The sequence below is a fragment of the Dermacentor albipictus genome, chromosome 1 (genome assembly GCF_038994185.2).
Source record: "Dermacentor albipictus isolate Rhodes 1998 colony chromosome 1, USDA_Dalb.pri_finalv2, whole genome shotgun sequence".
NCBI classification, from domain to species: domain Eukaryota; kingdom Metazoa; phylum Arthropoda; class Arachnida; order Ixodida; family Ixodidae; genus Dermacentor; species Dermacentor albipictus.
This window is the reverse complement of record NC_091821.1, coordinates 407,879,733-407,902,173: the sequence shown is the minus strand read 5'-3', so window position 1 is coordinate 407,902,173 and position 22,441 is coordinate 407,879,733. Positions and strand designations below refer to the sequence as shown.

Below are 22,441 nucleotides of genomic sequence, written 5' to 3'. Positions count from 1 at the left end.
ATCGCAGAGTCTTGCGCTCTACGTGGTTGTATGGGACTGGCGGCCGCACAGCGTTACGCAATTCGCGGAACTGTCAAAACTGATCAACAAGGCGAAAATAACTGATATTCGAAACAATAACATGAGAAAGAGTGAAGAAGCCGTAAAAAATAAACGCAGCCTGAAATCAGTAAAAAAGAAACCTGGCATAGGACAAACCATGATTTATGCACTAAAATATAAGAAGGATAATATCATCAGCAATCTCGAAGATGTAGTAAAAGTAGCGGAAAAATTCTAAGCTGACCTGTATACAGTACCCAGAGGAGTCATGATACGTCACTTAGAAACAGCAATGAAAAGGATACAGAAACTCTCCTATAACTAGGATGAGGTCAGAAGGGACCTGCAATACGTGAAACGATGAAGAGCGGGAGGAGAAGGTGGAATAACAGTCGATTTAATCAAAGATAGAGGCGACACAATGCTTGGAAAACTGGTGGCTCTTTATACGAAGTGTCTATCGACTGAAAGGGTCCCAGAAAACTGGAAGAATGCAGACATTATACTAATCCACAAAAGAGGAGACGATAAAGAATTGAAAAATTGTAGGACTATTAGCTTGCTCCCAGTATTATATAAAATATTTACCAAAATAATCTCCTGATAGAATCAGGGCAACACTCGATTTTGTCAACCAAGGGAACAGGCTGGCTTCAGGAAGAGATACTTTACAATGGATCACATCCATGTCATCAATCAGGTTATCGCGAAATCTGCAGAGTACAATAAGCCTCTCTGTATGGCTTATATAGATTACGAAAATGCATTTTATTCCGTAGAGATACCAGCAGTCATAGAGGCACTACGTAATCAAGGAGTACAGAACGCTTACGTAAAAAGCTTGAAAAATATTGCTACATGCGTGTGGTATTTGTTTGTTTGAACGAGGCGCGTGGGTGCCATCACTCCAGAAAAGAGGAGGAAGAACGAACTGGGCTCGCGCTGTGAATCTGACTGGTCAGCGCTGCAACCGTTGTTGTAAATATAATCTGTAAATAGTTTGTCGTCTTACTGACTCGTCCTTCGCGTAAGAATATCTACAGAGGTTCTACAGCTACCTTAATTCTACATTCTATTAATTCTATAGAGAAAGGGGTCAGACAGGGAGACACAATTTCTCCAAAGCTATTCACTGCGTGCTTAGAATTCAAGCTATTAAACTTGGAAGGCTTAGGAGTAAAGATCGACGGCAAATATCTCAGCAACCTTCGGTTTGCCTATGACATTGTTCTATTCAACAACAATGCAGACGAGTTACAACAAATGATTGGAGACCTTAAGAGAGAGAGTGTAAGAGTGGGGTTGAATATCAATATGCAGATGAAGATAATGATAAATAGCCGGGCGAAGGAACAAGAGATCAGGATCGCCAGTCGGCCACAAGAGACTGTGAAGGAGTACGTTTACCTAGTTCAATTAATCACAGGGAACCCTGATCATAAGAAGGAAATTCACAGAAGAATAAAAATAGGTTGGATCGCATACGGCAGACATTGCCAGCTCCTGACTGGAAGCTTACCATTATTATTGAAAAATAAGGTGCACAATCAGTGCATTCTGCCAGTGCTGACATATGGGGCAGAGACTTGAGAGCAAGTTAAGGACCGCGCAAAGAGCGATCGAACGAAGATTGCTAGGCATAACGTTAAGAGAGAGAAAGAGAGCGGTTTGCATCAGAGAGCGAACGGGTATAGAAGATATTCTAATTGACATCAAGAGGAAAGAATGTAGCTGGTCAGGTCATGTAATGCGCCGGTTAGATAACCGTTGGACCATTAGGGTTACAGAATGGGTACCAAAAGAAGGAAAACGCAATCGAGGGCGACAACAGTAGGTGGAGCGATGAAATGAAGAAATTCGCGGGCGGTAGTTGGAATCGGTTGGGACAGGACAGGGGTAATTGGAGATCGCAGAGAGATCCCTTCGTCCTGAAGCGGACATAAAACATGATGTTGATGATGATGATGATGGGGGTGGTGGGCCGCCCCCCCCCCCCCGAAAAAAAATCCTGGGTACGTGCCTGATGCAAAATATACTTGATTCATTAAAGGGGCCCTTAACCACTTTTTATCGAAGTGGAGAAAGGCATTTGAAGTGAAAATAGGCTATTTCAGAAATACTTTGCGCAAAAATTACTTAAATGAGTTCGGCAGAAACGGAGTTATTGGCAATCAAAACACGGCCTCCGCTGCGCTCCTATTCCTTCTTCAACGCGTTGCACTGCGTAGGCTACGGTACAGTGCGGCGTGCCCACAACAATCCGCTTTCTAAATGTCCCCGTGGCGCGCAGTTAAAATTTCATTTTGGATGTTAACGTAGACGTCACGACTTCGGCCTTTGGCGCCTACGACGCGCAACACATAAGGCAACGCAGTTGTCCCCAGGAAGATTTAGTGCGCTTAGCCAGTGGACTCGTAGCGGCACCCCGCGGCGACCGTGGTGTCTACGCGATGTAGACCACGGCCGCCTGGATCGGCGCGTGCTGCGGGGGTGCGTACGACAGCAAGACTTGACTGAGATGTTCGCAGCAGCGTATGCTACCCGCGGACTGTTATTTACCCAAGCCCGAGGGGTGATTCAGGGTCCCTTTTAATGAAAATATGCATTCATCATCACTGAGGAGATTCGTAAATGTTTAGGAATGTTGGAACTGTAAGAATACGGGACCTACTTCACAGATGCGGTATTCGCGCTTCCGTATACAGAACGTTGTTTACAAGAAACTTAGGCAGTCCAAGACACAAACGCAGAGCTTCCCTTTCAAAAAGTACCAGAGGCCTGCTTTTATAAGTTGGACTGCCAGAAAACGAGACGCACCTCAGTTCCATGATGCGACGCACATACATTGTGTACACCATAATTAGAGCATTTCTTCGCAATGCAGAGCGTCGGCCGCTGACGTTTACATAACCCCCGCGCTGCACATGTTGCCTTATACGCAATTTGCTCAATCTGGGCTCGCCGACGAGAGCCCCGTTATATGAAATGCCCAGGTATTTTAAGAGAGCCTACCTGTACGTGGAATCAGCTCTTGGCGGTACATTAGGGACATATAAACAGGAGCATTTAGAGGAAATACGGGAGGGCATTTGTGGTGGTGTTCAGTGATATACGCATATTCCCAAACCATAATTCGAGAAATGCGTAAGCCAATTTGTATATCTTAGTAAAATGAGTATATAGGTCAATATACGAGGCGCGGGAAAAGCGGTGTTCTCTGCATAAACACACAAATAAGTATTCTGGTTGACGGGAATGTAAATTATATACATATCGAGTAAAACAGGAGGGTACACGGCTCCTTGTGGTACACTGCGTTTCTGCTCATACCTAGAGAACAAACACCCCTTTTGAAAGCATTAGTATTCTCTTTCTCTTAAAATCATGAAATCAATGCCGTAATGCATCTTAAAAACTTCAATTCTCGAATTGTTTTGATTAGTATTACGCACGCAGTACTATTGTAAACTTCAGCTAGATCTCGAGTCACCAGAGCAGAATATTCTCTTTGGCACCGAGCAAGCTGTATACGCCACCGCTGCACCACCGCCAGGTGCAGCGGTGGCGTAGAGGTAGAACACCCGCCTCCCGTGCAAGAGGTCCGTGGTTCGAATCCCGGTGCCGGCAATTTTCCACCGGATTAAAAAAAAAACCCGCGTGTTGATAAAATTGCACAAACAGGCCTGGAATGTGGCCTGATCCCGGTGACCAGAACCGGTAACGCACTCCCTCACCAGAGCAGGATTGGCCACCCTGGTGCAGTACTTGGCCACAACCTCCTATGAACACGACAATCAAACCCCGGCCCTCAGTCCCCAGCAGCTGCGAAGCAACTGACCACGGCGGCGGTCAGACCTGCGACACTGCAGAGGGTGCTAAGAATCACTGACTCCGGACAGGCCGCCATTGGAATATGAACCTGGCAACGTTTAATGCTAGAACGTTATCTAGTGAGGCGAGTCCAGCAGTGCTATTGGAGGAATTAGAGGGCAGTAAATGGGATATAATAGGGCTCAGTGAAGTTAGGAGGCCAAAAGAAGCATATACAGTGCTAAATAGCGGGCACGTCCTTTGCTACCGGGGCTTAGCGGAGAGAAGAGAACTAGGAGTCGGATTCCTGGTTAATAAGAATATAGCTGGTAACATACAGGAATTCTATAGCATTAACGAGAGGGTGGCAGGTCTTGTTGTGAAACTTAATAAGAGGTACAAAATGAAGATTGTACAGGTCTACGCCCCTACATCAAGTCATGTTGACCAGGAAGTCGAAAGCTTCTATGAAGACGTGGAATCGGCACTGGGTAGAGTGAAAACTAAATACACTATACTAATGGGCGACTTTAATGCCAAGGTAGGCAAGAATCAGGCTGGAGACAAGGCAATGGGGGAATATGGCATAGGCACTAGGAATAGCAGGGGAGAGTTATTAGTAGAGTTTGCGGAACAGAATAATATGAGGATAATGAATACCTTCTTCCGCAAGCGGGATAGCCGAAAGTGGACGTGGAGGAGCCCGAACGGCGAGACTAGAAATGAAATAGACTTCATACTCTGCGCTAACCCTGGCATCATACAAGATGTGGACGTGCTCGGCAAGGTGCGCTGCAGTGACCACAGGATGGTAAGAACTCGAATTAGCCTAGACCTGAGGAGGGAACGGAAGAAACCGGTACATAAGAAGCGGATCAATGAGTTAGCAGTAAGAGGGAAAATAGAGGAATTCCAGATCAAGCTACAGAACAGGTATTCAGCTTTAACTCAGGAAGAGGACCTTAGTGTTGAAGCAATGAACGACAATCTTGTGGACATCATTAAGGAGTGTGCAATGGAAGTCGGTGGTAACTCCGTTAGGCAGGATACCAGCAAACTATCGCAGGAGACGAAAGATCTGATCAAGAAACGCCAATGTATGAAAGCATCTAACCCTACAGCTAGAATAGAACTGGCAGAACTTTCGAAGTTAATCAACAAGCGTAAGACAGCTGACATAAGGAAGTATAATATGGATAGAATTGAACATGCTCTCAGGAACGGAGGAAGCCTAAAAAAAGTGAAGAAGAAACTAGGAATTGCAAGAATCAGATGTATGCGTTAAGAGACAAAGCCGGCAATATCATTACTAATATGGATGAGATAGTTGAAGTGTCTGAGGAGTTCTATAGAGATTTATACAGTACCAGTGGCACCCACGATGATAATGGAAGAGAAAATAGTCTAGAGGAATTCGAAATCCCGAAGGTAACGCCGGAAGAAGTAAAGAAAGCCTTAGGAGATATGCAAAGGGGGAAGGCAGCTGGGGAGGATCAGGTAACAGCAGATTTGTTGAAGGATGGTGGACAGATTGTTCTAGAGAAGCTGGCCACCCTGTATACGCAATGCCTCATGACCTCGAGCGTACCGGAATCTTGGAAGAACGCTAACATAATCCTAATCCATAAGAAAGGGGACGCCAAAGACTTGAAAAATTATAGACCGATCAGCTTACTGTCCGTTGCCTACAAAGTATTTACTAAGGTAATTGCAAATAGAATCAGGAACACCTTAGACTTCTGTCAACCAAAGGACCAGGCAGGATTCCGTAAAGGCTACTCAACAATAGGCCATATTCACACTATCAATCAAGTGATAGAGAAATGTGCAGAATATAACCAACCCTTATATATAGCTTTCATTGATTACGAGAAGGCGTTTGATTCAGTCGAAACCTCAGCAGTCATGGAGGCATTACGGAATCAGGGTGTAGATGAGCCATATGTAAAAATATTGGAAGATATCTATAGCGGCTCCACAGCCACCGTAGTCCTCCATAAAGCAAGCAACAAAATCCCAATAAAGAAAGGCGTCAGGCAGGGAGATACGATATCTCCAATGCTATTCACAGCGTGTTTACAGGAGGTATTCAGAGACCTGGATTGGGAAGAATTGGGGATAAAAGTTGATGGAGAATACCTTAGTAACTTGCGATTCGCTGATGATATTGCCTTGTTTAGTAACTCAGGGGACCAATTGCAATGCATGCTCACGGACCTGGAGAGGCAAAGCAGACGAGTGGGTCTACAAATTAATCTGCAGAAAACTAAAGTAATGCTTAACAGTCTCGGGAGAGAACAGCAATTTACAATAGGCAGCGAGACACTGGAAGTCGTGAGGGAGTACATCTACTTAGGACAGGTATTGACGGCGGATCCGGATCATGAGACGGAAATAATCAGAAGAATAAGAATGGGCTGGGGTGCGTTTGGCAGGCATTCCCAAATCATGAACAGCAGGTTGCCATTATCCCTCAAGAGAAAAGTATACAATAGCTGTGTCTTACCAGTACTCACTTACGGGGCAGAAACCTGGAGGCTTACGAAAAGGGTACTACTCAAATTAAGGACGATACAACGAGCTATGAAAAGAAGAATGATAGGTGTAACGTTAAGGGATAAGAAAAGAGCAGATTGGGTGAGGGAACAAACGCGAGTTAATGACATCTTAGTTGAAATCAAGAAAAAGAAATGGGCATGGGCAGGACATGTAATGAGGAGGGAAGATAACCGATGGTCATTAAGGGTTACGGACTGGATTCCAAGGGAAGGGAAGCGTAGCAGGGGGCGGCAGAAAGTTAGGTGGGCGGATGAGATTAAGAAGTTTGCAGGGACGGCATGGCCACAATTAGTACATGACCGGGGTTGTTGGAGAAATATGGGAGAGGCCTTTGCCCTGCAGTGGGCGTAACCAGGCTGATGATGATGATGATGATGATGATGATGATGATGATGATGATGATTATGAAGCTGTATACGCGACTCTCAAAGTCAACGCGGTCCCACCATATCGAGCACCTAGATCTAAAGCCAATTTGAGTGGCGCGATGTATTCGCTTATCGGAAATAAATATGTCAAAACCTGGAAATTCAAAACTCTTTCCATCAGTTTAACCAAATTCTATGTGAGAGAAAAGGGTCTAATATAATCTGAAACGTATACCTGAGTAGATGAATATTTTTCTTTGAATCCCAATATTTTTGTTTCAATACAATACTTGTAGCTCAATCTCCATAAGGTATCCAGGCATTTCTTAAAGAGCACACGACCCTAAAGAGAATTTCTTGTGGAGACCGTTCACGCAAAATCTTTGTCATGCATTTTATCATTTTGCCTGGGGCTGAATGAGGAAAAGACCAAACGCCATCGGCCAGTGCTGCTAATGGGTATAAATTGAGCACTGGGTATAAATGGAGTGAACCTGTCTTCTAAACCCTTTGAGATATTTGCTAATATTTCGCGAAAATCATGTGGCGAAGCGAATTATTATTTGCTGGCACCGCAATCATATTTCGAGAGAGCGCAAAAATGTAAATAGAACTCTTGTCGATTTAGAAATATTATTCAATTTGTTCGCATCATATTCGTCTTTGGCTAAATAGGTATCGTAAGTTTTAAGGATGCAGTAACAAATTTGTAATAACCCTTTCTTTTTCATTGATTAACAAGATATCGCTTCGAAGCAGCTGTTCGGTTTCTGGGAGTCCGCATGCATTATAAGTTCCACCATGGGCTTAATCCGCTTGTATCTGAAGTTAAACAAAAAGCTGAGTTCTTCAAGAAACGTTTGAACCATAATATCCAGAGATGGCCTCTATGTTGAAGACAGAAATGCAACATAAACTATCTGATCCAAAATACTATCCTTCAAAAACCATTTCTCGGCGAGGCTCTTTTTGTCATTGGTTTTAGTTTAAGACTACACAGGAGACATTTTTGAGAGCGGTGACCTGGGCCGCTTCAAAGTCTCAAGTTCCACGTCTACATCTAGGAAATCTTCAGAATCGTCCGTTAGGAGTTTTGGTTCAGAATGCTCTTCACGAGTAGATATACCTGCGCCAAGAAAGCCAGAACACGGATGGGCTGTCAATATGCGCGGGTCAAATAACATAATCAGAACATTATCGTTATTTATTATTACGTCAACTGCACAAAATATGTATATCAGGTTTCTTTTTCTTTTTTTTACAGATGAGAAAATATTTGGTACATGGTTTAACACATGAAGGTACCTTTTTCTCCAATATTATTTATTGACTAAATTCTGACATCTTGTTATTCACCTCACCAGTAATAACAACCTTTCCTCTACAAGCATATGTGAAAAGCCTGACACGCACATCAACAAACTAACTTAAGGCAAACGATTTCTACATGAAGGTCGGCTGACTGCAGTCGGTATATTTAACAAAGTAAACTTCGACAACACTATTTTAAATGCTTGTTGCATTTTACATTGGTGGAAGCTAATGCTTTTTGTTATTTTTTAAATATGCGCCACAAGTTTTTCGTATACTTAATCAAAAAAAGAAACGGAAAAAAAAGTGCGTGCTTCTTTTATTTCTATTTTTTTTTGTAGTGAAAGAAGAGCGAGAGTTTGATTTTGTAACTGAAACAAAACGATTACCCTACTAATTATTGCAGCTCCATTCTGCTTATGAGATCAGCATTTATTTCACTGAAGTTGGTTTCTCCAAACTGTTTAATAACATTGCACTTATTTTCACCTTGATTCTAACCTTTCTTTTTTTTAAGTTCATCCTTGAATTATTGTGATTGCTCGCTCGCATGCTAGTGTTTTTTTTATTATTTGCCTTTCTCGTCTTCAGTTCAGAATTTTCTTGAGCTGCCTGCTGCCTGATTCTTGGACTATCCCGCTGGAGCAATGACAGACGACCATCATCATCGTCGTTCTAAGCAAAGAAAGAAGAGCGCGCACTGACCGCACGTGAGCTTGCGCGCTCCTCGGCTCGTGACACAAGCGCAGCCTGCCCCGTTTCTGCCAGCTCAGTTCTTGCGTCGCTACGCCGAGTAAGTGGGGCTTTGGAGCTCACGTTTTCCTTCGTGCACTTTTCGTGTTAAAGCTGGCGCCGCGCCGCTCAATTATGCAGCGAAAATGCTATTGCGTCCGATTGCGATGTTTGCTTGTTTCGTGTCTGCTTAATACGGCGAGATACTCAGTGAACGGGATGGTAAGCCTAAATAAGCACAATTCTCACCTTTTCGTCTCGATGAATAGTGTTATTCACTCAAACAATCACAGCTGCCTCGCACAAATCCACGAATTAATTTCTCGCTATGATATCTAAATAATTTGCTCTTACATCCTGTTCTTTTTTTTATCCGTTGCAGATAAGGAGACCTCGTTGAGACCTCCGGGCGATGGCCATTTGCCACAGTCACAAAGAGCGGCAACAGTGTCACAACCAGCCTAAACGCCTGCGGATGAATGCCTTGCCTACTTACAGCCGCGAGTGTGAAGACGCAGGCGACGACTCAAAGTGTACAGAGAGCAGCGTCGACGGCTTCAACGGGATCACCATGGCATCGCCTGGTACAATGCCGCTCTTTTCATACGTAGCGTCTCCTTCAATCTGTTTCCCTGGGCTAACGCGTCCGTTCGGCACTGGCCGCCCTTTCGTCGATGAACATATCTACTGGGCTGAGAACCACGACAAAGTAAAGCTCGAGTCACAAAGTACCTCCATCATCTGCACATACGACTTCGATCTCGTCCAGAAGACCGAGCATGCCAGACCTCTGCAGTGCAACGAGCCAAGCGAAAGAGGATGTCCAACAGAAGAGCCGGAGCCCGACGTCAGCAACGACGACGATGCTCTGCTGCATGCGAGGAACGCCGAGTGCTACGGAAACCCACAGCTCGACCCCACGGCCGTTATGCACGATCTGAAAGAAGGCCTTGAGCATGCTAACTGCTGATGCGTAATTGTGTTCATCATGGAGTGCTCACTCTGGCCGTTGTCATCTTGCCGCAGTGCTCGGTGTTTCTCCAAGAAGAGCACCGCAGCTGAGGGGCTTCCTGGTGACCGCTACTGATTGCGCCGGCTGTGTGGCCGAGTCCTGCAAGGGGATGGAAACGTGCACATGGCAACAGGAACTCTCTCAACCTAGACATCCAGGTGCCGAGTCACCGGCGTGGCTTCGAGCCAAGGGCTCGTATACCATACTTGAAATATTTGTTATTTAGTTTTATGTTTGGTATAAAAGTATATCGTATTGTATTGAAGAATAAATATTGTCTTACCCATGCGAACGCTGCGTTTTTATACATGACATCGTGTTCGTTACGATGCCCAAATGAACAAATACATGTCGGTGAACGCGAATGAGACAGATGAATCAAGTAGCGCTTGCTAAACGAGCGATATTGCTGGGACGAATATACACAGCGATTCAGTTTAGTCATCTTTAACTTTGTTCTGTTCCACTGACATGTCTTAACGCATACGTAAAATAGCCATGCACCAGCTTTTCTAAAGATATTGGACATACCACTTGCAAGCTGTTGTGTTAGTCCTGGTGAAGTAGGTTGTGTTAAAGACCGATCTTATTCGTAATGGCCTGCACGTGTAGGCCAAAGCACATAACACATGATATGCGTGTGAATTGCCTCTGTAGAGCTGATTGTCGCAAACTATGGCCGGATGTCTTCAACGAAGGAACTATGAACTGGTAGTATTTCCGTTGTCATTTGAATATCTGCCGCACCATACACCTTGCGCTGTATTCGTATAAATGCCCACACTGTGATCAATGCGCAGCGTTTCACCACATGATATGGGCTTACGCAAGCAAACCACAACTCACACCCATAACACACCCCACCACACGACAGCGGAAGGCAGCGCTTTCCAGCTCAGGCTCGACCGACCAGCTTCACCTGGTAAACCAAGCGAGAAAGGCAGCTAAGGCCGCTGGACGCCTGGACTGAGGAAACCACCCACTGCATAGCGGAAGAGCTACCCACGCTTGAGTGCTCTTTCCTATAAAGTTTATCCTCTCTCTCATTTCGTTCACGCTCATTGTCGTGGTCATTCTATTGTCGCCACAGTTTCACTGTAATGCGTGGGATCAGCATGTTTGAGCCCTTGGCTCCTTCCTAGGCATAAACACAAACTTACGCCGCACGAGTTGCGGGCTTTCTGGTGGATAAACGTAAACATGACACTAGATTACCCATTGCATAGGATAACAGTAAACAGAACTTTGCGCATCACCGGCAGTATAGAGTGCAATTCTATATGAGTGACTCGTATTTATTGCGTATGCTAAGAATCCGCTGTCTTGATTTAGACAAAGCAATTTGCAATGTAGGCAGCATCGCCACGTTTGCATCCCTTTCAAACAATGTGTTCTACTACGTGTCACGCATGTATCTTATATCGTGCATGTTATTCAGAGCAAGCAGCTGTTTGTCATTTACAAGCTCCTCAGTTGATCGGACGTCTGTACGGGCGCGAAATTAAGTGCGCCTGATGATCATAATGTTCCGTATTTACGGTGAGTATTCACCAAGGGAGCTAGTATAGCTTAGAATCTGGTGGCAGGAGGTATACCTTAATTAAGAGAAAATGTTATTGTAATAGGAGAAACTCAAAAATCTAAACTTAAAGAAAAGCTTGAAAAAAGAAACACGAACAGTGCTCGAATGGGCAGAATGGACTAACGAAGCAAAATTTGAAGAAGATAATGAACTGGAGAATAAAGACCCCATTACCTAAAAATTCGGAGATTCGATTTCAGTGAAATGAAGAGTAAAAAGGAGGGGTAGAGCTACGAACAAAAATTACCGCAATGATCGTGTCGTTACATTTTGAAAATCCAACAAAGCGCAATAAACATCTTTATGAGTGTATATACTTGATTCCAGGCCATAAGTTATAGTATTAGCGATGCATTTAACCTCAATCTAGGCCACGGCGGCCGCATTCCGATGGGGGCGAAATGCGAAAACACCTGTGTACTTAGATTTAGGTGCACGTTAACGAACCCCAGGAGGTCGAAATTTCCTTCTCATACCTCGACGATGAACACCCCCTTTGAAAACAACCGAATTATCATTCTCTTAAAATATATGAAACCCATGCCATAACGTATTTTTGTAAAACTGAAATTCTCAAATTGTTTTGATTACTATGACACGCGTAAAAGTATCGTAAACTTGAGCTATATGTCTGGAGTCATTAAAGCAGAAAATTCTCTAATGCACCGAGAAAGCTGTATGCCACTCTCAAAGACAACGCAAGCACACCTTATCGAGCACCTAGATCTAAAGCCAACTTGAGTGGCGCTAAGTATTGAGTTATCAGAAATATCCGTCTGAATCTGGAAATTCAAAATTCTTTCAATCAATTTAACCAGATTGGATTTGAGATAAATGAGTCTAATACCATCTCAAACATATACCTGAGTATATGAATTTTTTTTCCATCGGTGCACTTGCCGCAAAACATATGTACCAAGAGAATTAGGAAAATGTATCAAATAACTGTACGCAGCCTTGTTACTTTAGCAAGTCTCCATAAGGTATCCAGGCATTTCTTAAACAGCAAACAACACTATACAGAATTTCTTGTGGAGGCAGTTCACACAAAATCTTTATCATGCATTTTATCATTTCATCTGGTGCTGAATGAGGTAAAGACTGAACGAAATCCGCCAGTTCTGCTAACGCGACTTCTGTAAGCTACATTAGTGGCACTGGCTATAAATGAATTGAACCTGTCTTCTAATCCCTTTGCGATACATGCTAGTATTTTGCGAAAATCATGTAGCGAAGCGAATTATTATTTTCTGGCACCGGAATCATATTTTGAAACTGTACAAATCTATATAGAACATTTTTTTGTTAGTAGATTTAGAAATATAGTCCAATTTGTTCGCATCATTTTCGTCTTTGGTTAAATAGATATCATAAGCTTTAAGGATGAAGTAGCGAATTTGTAATCACCTTTTTTCTCTCCATTGATTAACAAGGTATTGCTTCGAAGCGGCTGTTCGGTTTCTGGGAGTCCGCATGCATTATAATTTCAACCATGGGCGGAAAGATCCGCCTGTATCTGAAGTTCAACAACAAGCTGAGTTCTTCAAGAAACGTTTAAACCGTAATATTTAGAGACAGCCTCTATGTTGAAGACAGAAATGCAACGGAAACTATCTCATCCAAAATACTATCTTTCAAAAACGATTTCTTGGCGAAGGAAGGAAGGAAATAAACTTTGTTCGAGGTCCTGCAGGCCACGAGAGCTTTGGGCTCTCATGGAGTGGGCGTCTCCCACAACGGAACCGGTAGGTTGAGTTCCCTGGCGGCATCGTGGACCTGCTGGACGGCCCAGAGTGAGGCTCTTTTTGTCGTAGGTTTTTGTTCACGACTATGCAGGAGACATTTTTTAGAGCAGTGACCTGAGGCGACTCAAAATCTTAAATTTCACCCCCCACCCCCCCACCCCATCTACATCTATGAAATCTTCAGAATTGCCAGTTAGGAGTTTCGATTCAGTCTGCTCTTCACGAGTAGATATCCGTGCGCGAAGAAAGCCAGACCACTGATGGGCTGTAAATATGCAGGGCCAAATAACGTAATTAAAATATTATTTTTATTTATTATTAGGCGAACTCCACGAGAAGTTTACTTCCCTTTCTTTTGAAATAAGAAAATATTCGGTTTTCACTTTAATGTTTGAAGGTACCTTTTTCTCCAATATTCTTTATTGATTCAATTCTGACATATTGTAGTTCACCTCACCAGAAATAACAACCCTTCCGATACAAGCACATGTGAAAAGCCTGACACGCACATCAACAAACCAACTTAAAGCTAACGATTTCTACATGAAGGTCGGCTGACTGCAGTCGGTATATTTAACAAAGTAGACTTCGACAACACTATTTTAAATGCTTGTTGTCATTTACATTGGTGGAAGCTGATGCTTTTTGTTATTTTTCAAATATGCGCCACAATTTTTTCGTAGACATAATAAAAAAAAGAAACGGAAAAAGAAGTGCATGCTTTCTTTTTTTTTTTTTTGTAGTGAAAGAAGAGCGAGTGTTTGATTTTTTAACTGAAACAAAACGATTACCCTACTAATTATTGCAGCTCTATTCTGCTTATGAGATCAGCATATACTTCACTAAAGTTGGTTTCTCCAAATTGTTTAACAACCTTGCATTTATTGTCACCTTGATTCTAACCTTTCTTTTTTAATTTCATCCTTGAATTATTGTGATTGCTCGCTCGCATACTAGTGTTTTTGTTTATTTGCCTTTCTCGTATTCAGTTAAGAAATTTCTTGAGCTACCTTCTGCTGCCTGATTCTTGGCCTATCCCGCTTAGTAGGGGGAGCAATGACAGACGACCACCATAGAGAAAGGTATATTCCTTTCTCTATGCGACCACCATCATCGTCACTCTAAGCAAAGAAAGAAGAGCGCGCGCACTGACCTCGCGTGAGCTTGCGTTCTCCTCGGCTCGTGACACAAGCGCAGCCTACGACCGTTTCTGCCAGCTCAGTTCTTGCGTTCGAACGTCGCTACGACGAGTAAGTGTAGCCTTGTTGCTCACGTTTTCCTTCGTGCACTTTTCGTGTTAAAGCTGGGCCATACCGCTCAATTATGCAGCGAAAATGCTATTGCGTCCGATTGCGATGTTTGCTCGTTTCGTGTCTGCTTAATACGGCGACATACTCAGTGAACGGGATGGTAAGCCTAAATAAGAACCAGTCTGACGTTTTCGTCTCGCTTAATCGTGTCCTATTCACTCAAACAATCAGAGCTGCCTCGCAGAAATCCGCGAATTAATTTCTCGCTATGGTATCTAAATAATTTGCTCTTACATCCTGTTCCTTTTTTTGATCCGTTGCAGATAAGGAGACCTCGTTGCGACTTCCGGGCGATGGCCATTTACCACAGTCACAAAGAGCGGGAACAGTGTCACAACCAGCGGAAGCGCCTGCAGATGAATGCCCCGTCTAGTTACAGCCACGAGTGTGAAGACGCAGGCGGCGACTCAAAGTGTACAGAGAGCAGCGTCGTCGGCTTCAACGGGATCACCATGGCGTCGCCTGGTACAGTGCCGCTCTTTTCAGACGTAGCGCCTCCTTCAATCTGTTTCCCTGGGCTAACGCGTCCATTCGGCACTGGCCGCCCTTTCGTCGACGAACATATCTACTGGGCTGAGAACCACGACAAAGTAAAGCTCGAGTCACAAAGTACCTCCATCATCTGCACATACGACTTCGATCTCGTCCAGAAGACCGAGCATGCCAGACCTCTGCAGTGCAACGAGCCAAGCGAAAGAGGATGTCCAACAGAAGAGCCGGAGCCCGACGTCAGCAACGACGACGATGCTCTGCTGCACGCGAGGAACGCCGAGTGCTACGGAAACCCACAGCTCGACCCCACGGCCGTTATGCACGATCTGAAAGAAGGCCTTGAGCATGCTAACTGCTGATGCGTAATTGTGTTCATCATGGAGTGCTCACTCTGGCCGTTGTCATCTTGCCGCAGTGCTCGGTGTTTCTCCAAGAAGAGCACCGCAGCTGAGGGGCTTCCTGGTGACCGCTACTGATTGCGCCGGCTGTGTGGCCGAGTCCTGCAAGGGGACGGGAATGTGCACATGGCAACAGGAACTCTCACCAGCGAGATATCCAGGTGCCGAGTCACAGGTATGGCTTCGAACCAAGGGCTCGTATACCATACTCGAAATATTTGTTACTTTGTTTTATGTTTGTTATATAAGTATATCGTATTGTATTGAAGAATAAATATTGTCTTACCCATGCGAACGCTGCGTTTTATACATGACATCGTGTTCGTTACGATGCCCAAATGAACAAATACATGTCGGTGAACGTGAATGAGACAGATGAGTCAAGTACCGCTTGCTAAGCGAGCGATATTGCTGCCACGAATATACACAGCGATTCAGTTTAGTCATCTTTAACTTCTTTGTTCTGTTCCACTGGCATGTCTTAACGCATACGTAAAATAGCCGTGCACCAGCTTTTCTAAAGATATTGGACATACCGCTTGCAAGCTGTTGTGTTAGTCCTGGTGAAGTACGTGGTGTAAAGACCGATCTTTTTCGTAATGGTCTGTACGTGTAGGCCAAAGCACACAATGACAAACGATACGCGTGTGAATTGCCTCTGTAGAACTGACTGTCGCAAACTATGGCCGGGTGTCTTCAACGAAGGAACTATGAACTGGTAGTATTTCCGTTGTCATTTGAATATCTGCCCCGCCATACACCTTACGCTGTATTCGTATAAATGCCCACACTGTGATCAATGCGCAGTGTTTCACCACATGGTATGGGCTTACGCAAGCAAACCACAACTCGCACCCATAACACAGCCCACCACACGACAGCGGAAGGCAGCGCTTTCCAGCTCGGGCTCGACCGACCAGCTTCACCTGGTAAACCAAGCGAGAAAGGCAGCTAAGGCCGCTGGACTCCTGGACTGAGGAAACCACCCACTGCATATCGGAAGAGCTACCCACGCTCGAGTGCTCTTTTCTATAAAGTTTATCCTCTCTCTCATTTCGTTCACGCTCATTGTCGTGGTCATTCTATTGTCGCCACAGTTTCACTGTCATGCGTGGGATCAGCATGTTTGAGCCCTTGGCTCCTTTGTAGGCATAGACACAAACTTATGCCGCACGAGTTGCGGGCTTTCTGGTGGATAAACATAAACATGGCATGAGATTACCCGTTACTCGGGAAAACAGTAAACACAACTGTACGCATCACCGGTAGTACAGAGTGTAATTCTATATTAGTGACTCGTATTGCGTATGCTAAGAATTCGCTGTCTTGATTTAGACAAAGCAATTTGCAATGTAGGCAGCATCGCCACGTTTGCATCCCATTCAAACAATGTGTTGTTCTACGTGTCACGCATATATCTTATATCGTGCATGTTATTCAGAGCAAAGAGAACTAGGCGTCGGATTCCTGATTAATAAGAATATAGCTGGTAACATACAGGAATTCTATAGTATTAACGAGAGGGTGGCAGGTCTTGTTGTGAAACTTTATAAGAGGTACAAAATGAAGATTGTACAGGCCTACGCCCCTACATCCAGTCATGATGACCAGGAAGTCGAAAGCTTCTATGAAGACGTGGAATCGGCGATGGGTAGAGTGAAAACTAAATACACTATACTAATGGGCGACTTTAATGCCAAGGTAGGCAAGAAGCAGGCTGGAGACAAGACCGTGGGAGAATATGGCATAGGCACTAGGAATATCAGGGGAGAGTTATTAGTAGAGTTTGCGGAACAGAATATGAGGATAATGAATACCTTCTTCAGCAAGCGGGATAGCCGAAAGTGGACGTGGAGGAGCCCGAACGGCGAGACTAGAAATGAAATAGACTTCATACTCTGCGCTAACCCTGGCATCATACAAGATGTGGACGTGCTCGGCAAGGTGCGCTGCAGTGACCACAGGATGGTAAGAACTCGAATTAGCCTAGACCTGAGAAGGGAACGGAAGAAACTGGTACATAAGAAGCCGATCAATGAGTTAGCGGTAAGAGGGAAAATAGAGGAATTCCAGATCAAGCTACAAAACAGGTATTCGGATTTAACTCAAGAAGAGGACCGTAGTGTTGAAGCAATGAACGACAATCTTGTGGGCATCATTAAGGAGTGTGCAATGGACGTCGGTGGTAACTCCGCTAGACAGGATACCAGTAAGCTATCGCAGGAGACGAAAGATCTCATCAAGAAACGCCAATGTATGAAAGCCTCTAACCCTACAGCTAGAATAGAACTGGCAGAACTTTCGAAGTTAATCAACAAGCGTAAGACAGCTGACATAAGGAAGTATAATATGGACAGAATTGAACATGCTCTCAGGAACGGAGGAAGCCTAAAAGCAGTGAAGAAGAAACTAGGAATTGGCAAGAATCAGATGCATGCATTAAGAGACAAAGCCGGCAATATCATTACTAATATGGATGAGATAGTTCAAGTGGCTGAGGAGTTCTATAGAGATTTATACAGTACCAGTGGCACCCACAATCATAATGGAAGAGAGAGTAGTCTAGAGGAATTCTAAATCCCACAGGTAACGCCGGAAGAAGTAAACAAAGCCTTGGGAGCTATGCAAAGGGGGAAGGCAGCTGGGGAGGATCAGGTAACAGCAGATTTGTTGAAGTTTTGCAAATGTATTAAAAAACTGTATCTAGCCCTGTTACTTTAGCAAGTCTCCATAAGGTATCCAGGCATTCCATAAAGAGCAAACGACCATATAGAGAATTTCTTGTGGAGACCGTTCACGCAAAACCTTTGTCATGCATTTTATCATTTTGCCTGGGGAAGAATGAGGCAAAGACCAAACAACATCCGCCAGTTCTGCTAATGCGAATTCTGCAAACTACATTAGTGACACTGGCTATAAATGAACTGAACCTGTCTTCTAATCCCTTTTCAATACATACTAGTATTTCGCGAAAATCATGTGGTGAAGCGGATTATTAATTTCCGGCACCGGAATCATATTTCGAGACCGTAAAAATGTAAATAGGACTTCTCTGTTTGTCGATTTATAGATATGCTTAAATTTGTTCGCATCATATCGTCTTTGGCTAAATAGATATCGTAAGCTTTAAGGATGCAGCAACAAATTTGTAATCACCCTTTTTTCTCTCCATACATTAACAAGATATCGCTTCCAAGCAGCTGTTCGGTTTCAGGGAGTCCGCATTACAAGTTCCATCATGGGCGGAAAGATTTGCCTGTATCTGAGGTTAAACTAAAAGCTGAGTTCTTCAAGAAACGTTTCAACCGTAATATCTAGAGGTAGCCTCTATGTTGAAGACAGGAAAGTAACGTAAACTACCTAATCCAAAGTACTATCTTTCAAAGACCCTTTCTTGGAGAGGCTCTTTTTGTCATTGGTTTTAGTTCACGACTAAGCAGGAGACATTTTTGAGAGCGATGACCTGGGCCGCTTCAAAGTCTTAAGTTCCACGTCTACATCTAGGAAATCTTCAGAATCGTCCGTTAGGAATTTTGGTTCAGCCTGCTCTTCACGAGTAGATATACCTGCGCCAAGAAAGCCAGAACACGGATGGGCTGTCAATATGCGCGGGTAAAATAACATAATTAAAACATTATTGTTATTTATTATTAGGTCAACTCCACAAAATATCTAACTCAGATTTTTTTCTTTTTCTTTTTTACAGAATAGAATAATAATAATAATAATAATATATGGGGTTTTACGTGCCAAAACCACTTTCTGATTATGAGGCACGCCGTAGTGGGGGACTCCGGAAATTTTGACCACCTGGGGTTCTTTAACGTGCACCTAAATCTAAGTACACGGGTGTTTTCGCATTTCGCCCCCATCGAAATGCGGCCGCCGTGGCCGGGATTCGATCCCGCGACCTCGTGCTCAGCAGCCTAACACCATAGCCACTGAGCAACCACGGCGGGTACAGAATAGAAAATATTTGGTACTTGGTTTATTACATGAAGGTACAATTTTCTCCGATATTCTTTATTGATTCAATTCTGACATCTTGTAATTCACCACACCAGTAATAACAACCCTTCCTATACAAGAACATGTGAAAAGCCTGACACGCACATCAACTAACTTAATGCTAACGATTTCTACTTGAAGGTCGGCTGACTGCAGTCGGTATATTTAACAAAGTAGACTTCGACAACACTATTTTAAATGCTTGTTGTCATTTACATTGGTGGAAGCTGATGCTTTTTGTTATTTTTCAAATATGCGCCACAATTTTTTCGTAGACATAATAAAAAAAAGAAACGGAAAAAGAAGTGCATGCTTTCTTTTTTTTTTTGTAGTGAAAGAAGAGCGAGTGTTTGATTTTTTAACTGAAACAAAACAATTACCCTACTAAATATTGCAGCTCTATTCTGCATGAGATCAGCATTTATTTCACTGAAGTTGGTTTCTCCAAATTATTTAACAACCTTGCATTTATTGTCACCTTGATTCTAACCTTTCTTTTTTAATTTCATCCTTGAATTATTGTGATTGCTCGCTCGCATACTAGTGTTTTTGTTTATTTGCCTTTCTCGTCTTCAGTTAAGAATTTTCTTGAGCTACCTTCTGCTGCCTGATTCTTGGCCTATCCCGCTTAGTAGGGAGAGCAATGACAGACGACCACCATCATCGTCATTCTAAGTAAAGAAAGAAGAGCACGCGCACTGACCACACGTGAGCCTGCGTTCTCCTTGGCTCGTGACGCAAGCGCAGCCCACCCAGTTTCTGCCAGCTCAGTTCTTGACTTGGAACGTCGCTACGCCGAGTAAGTGGGGCTTTGGAGTTCACGTTTTCCTTCGTGCACTTTTCGTGTTAAAGCTGGCGCCATGTCGCTCAATTATGCAGCGAAAATGCTATTGCGTCCGATTGCGATGTTTGCTCGTTTCGTGTCTGCTTAATACGGCGAGATACTCAGTGAACGGGATGGTAAGCCTAAATAAGCACAAGTCTCACCTTTTCGCGTCGGTTAATAGTGTCCTATTCACTCAAACAATCAGAGCTGCCTCGAAGAAATCCGCGAATTAATTTCTCGCTATGGTATGTAAATAATTTGCTCTTACATCCTGTTCCTTTTTTTTTATCCGTTGCAGATAAGGAGACCTCGTTTCGACTTCCGGGCGATGGCCATTTACCACAGTCACAAAGAGCGGCAACAGTGTCACAACCCTGCAGACAAACCCTGTCACAAACGCCTGCAGATGAATGCCCCGTGTGTTTACAGCCACGAGTGTGAAGACGCAGGCGACGACCCTATTAAGTGTACCGAGAGCAGCGTCGACGGCTTCAACGTGATCACCGTGGCGTCGCCTGGCACATTGTCGCTCTTTTCAGACGTAGCACCTCCTTCCATCTATTTCCATGGACTGCCGCGTCCATTCGGAACTGGCCGCTCTTTCGTCGACGAACGTATCTACTGGGCTGAGAACCACGACAAAGCAAAGCTAGAGTCCCAAGGTACCTCCATCATCTGCACATACGACTTCGATCTCGTCCAGAAGACCGAGCATGCCAGACCTCTGCAGTGCAACAAGCCAAGGGAAAGAGGATGTCCAGCAGAAGAGCCGGAGCCCGACGTCAGCAACGACGACGATGCCCTGCTGCACGCGAGGAACGCCGAGTGCTACGGAAACCCACAGCTCGACCCTACGGCCGTTATGCACGATCTGAAAGAAGGCCTTGAGCATGCTCACTGCTGATACGTAATTGTGTTCATCATGGAGTGCTCACCCTGGCCGTTTTCATCTTGCCGCAGTGCTCGGTGTGTCTCCAAGAAGAGCACCGCAGCTGAGGGGCTTCCTGGTGACCGCTACTGATTGCGCCGGCTGTGTGGCCGAGTCCTGCAAGGGGACGGGAATGTGCACATGGCAACAGGAACTCTGTCCAGCGAGATATCCAGGTGCCGAGTCACCGGCATGGCTTCGAACCAAGGGCTCGTATAGCATACTTGAAATATTTGTTACTTAGTTTTGTGTTTGTTATATAAGTATATGGCATTGTATTGAAGAATAAATATTGTCTTAACCATGCGAACACTGCGTTTTTATACATGACATCGTGTTCGTTACGATGCCCAAATGAACAAATACATGTCGGTGAACGCGAATGAGACAGGGGAATCAAGTGCCGCTTGCTAAAGGTGCGGTATTGCTGGGACAAATATACACAGCGCTTCAGTTGTGTCATCTTTTACTTCTTTGTTCCGTCCCATGGTATCTTAATGCATGCGTGAAATAGCTGTGCCCGAGATTTTTTAAAGATATTGGACATTCCACTTGCAAGCTCCTGCGTTAGTACTGGTGAAGTTGGTTATGTTAAAAACCGATCTTCTTCGTAATGATCTGTACGTGTAGGCCAAAGTACACAATAACAAACGATATACGTGTGAATTGTCTCTGTAGGGCTGATTGTCGCAGACTGTGGCCGGGTGTTTTCAACGAAGGAACTATGAACTGGTAGTTTTCCGTTGTCATTTGAGTCTGTGCCACGCCATACACCATGTGCTGTATTCATATAAATGCCCACACTGCGATCAATGCGCAATATTTTACTACATGGTATGGGCTTGCGCAAGCACACCGCCACTCACAGCCATAACACAGCCCACCACACGGCAATGGGAGGCAGCGCTGTCCAGCTCAGGCTCGACCGACCAGCTTAACCTGGTAAACCGAGCGGGAAGGGCAGCTAAGGCCACTGGACTCCTGGACCGAGGGAACCACCCACTGCATAGCGGTAGTGCTAAGCACACTTGAATGCTCTTTCCTATTAAGTTTATTCTCTCTCATTTTCCATTCATGCTCATTGCCGTGGTCATTCCATTGTCGCCACTGTTTCATTGTCATGCGTGGAATCAGCATGTTTGAGCCCTTCGCTCCTTCGTAGGCACTGACATAAACTTACGTTACACGAGTTGCGAGCTTTGTGGTGGATGAACATAAACATGGCATGAGATTACCCGTTAAGCACGAAAACAGTAAACACAATTGTGCGCATCACCGGTAGTATAGAGCGTAATAATATATGAGTGACTCGTATTGC

At 44.2% G+C, this 22,441-nt stretch overlaps 3 long non-coding RNA genes across 3 annotated transcripts; all 3 read left to right on the top strand.

Annotated features, from left to right (window-relative positions):
- Positions 1-8,784: 8,784 nt before the first annotated feature.
- LOC139058191 (uncharacterized) lies at positions 8,785-10,126 on the top strand. Its single transcript, XR_011513287.1, has 2 exons — positions 8,785-8,883; positions 9,205-10,126. It is a non-coding gene; the product is annotated as an uncharacterized lncRNA (long non-coding RNA).
- A 4,169-nt stretch (positions 10,127-14,295) lies between these two features.
- LOC139058181 (uncharacterized) lies at positions 14,296-16,392 on the top strand. Its single transcript, XR_011513285.1, has 3 exons — positions 14,296-14,411; positions 14,735-15,536; positions 16,169-16,392. It is a non-coding gene; the product is annotated as an uncharacterized lncRNA (long non-coding RNA).
- Positions 16,393-20,061: 3,669 nt separating this feature from the next.
- On the top strand, positions 20,062-21,433 carry LOC139058170 (uncharacterized). Its single transcript, XR_011513283.1, has 2 exons — positions 20,062-20,168; positions 20,494-21,433. It is a non-coding gene; the product is annotated as an uncharacterized lncRNA (long non-coding RNA).
- The last annotated feature ends 1,008 nt before the right edge of the window (positions 21,434-22,441 follow it).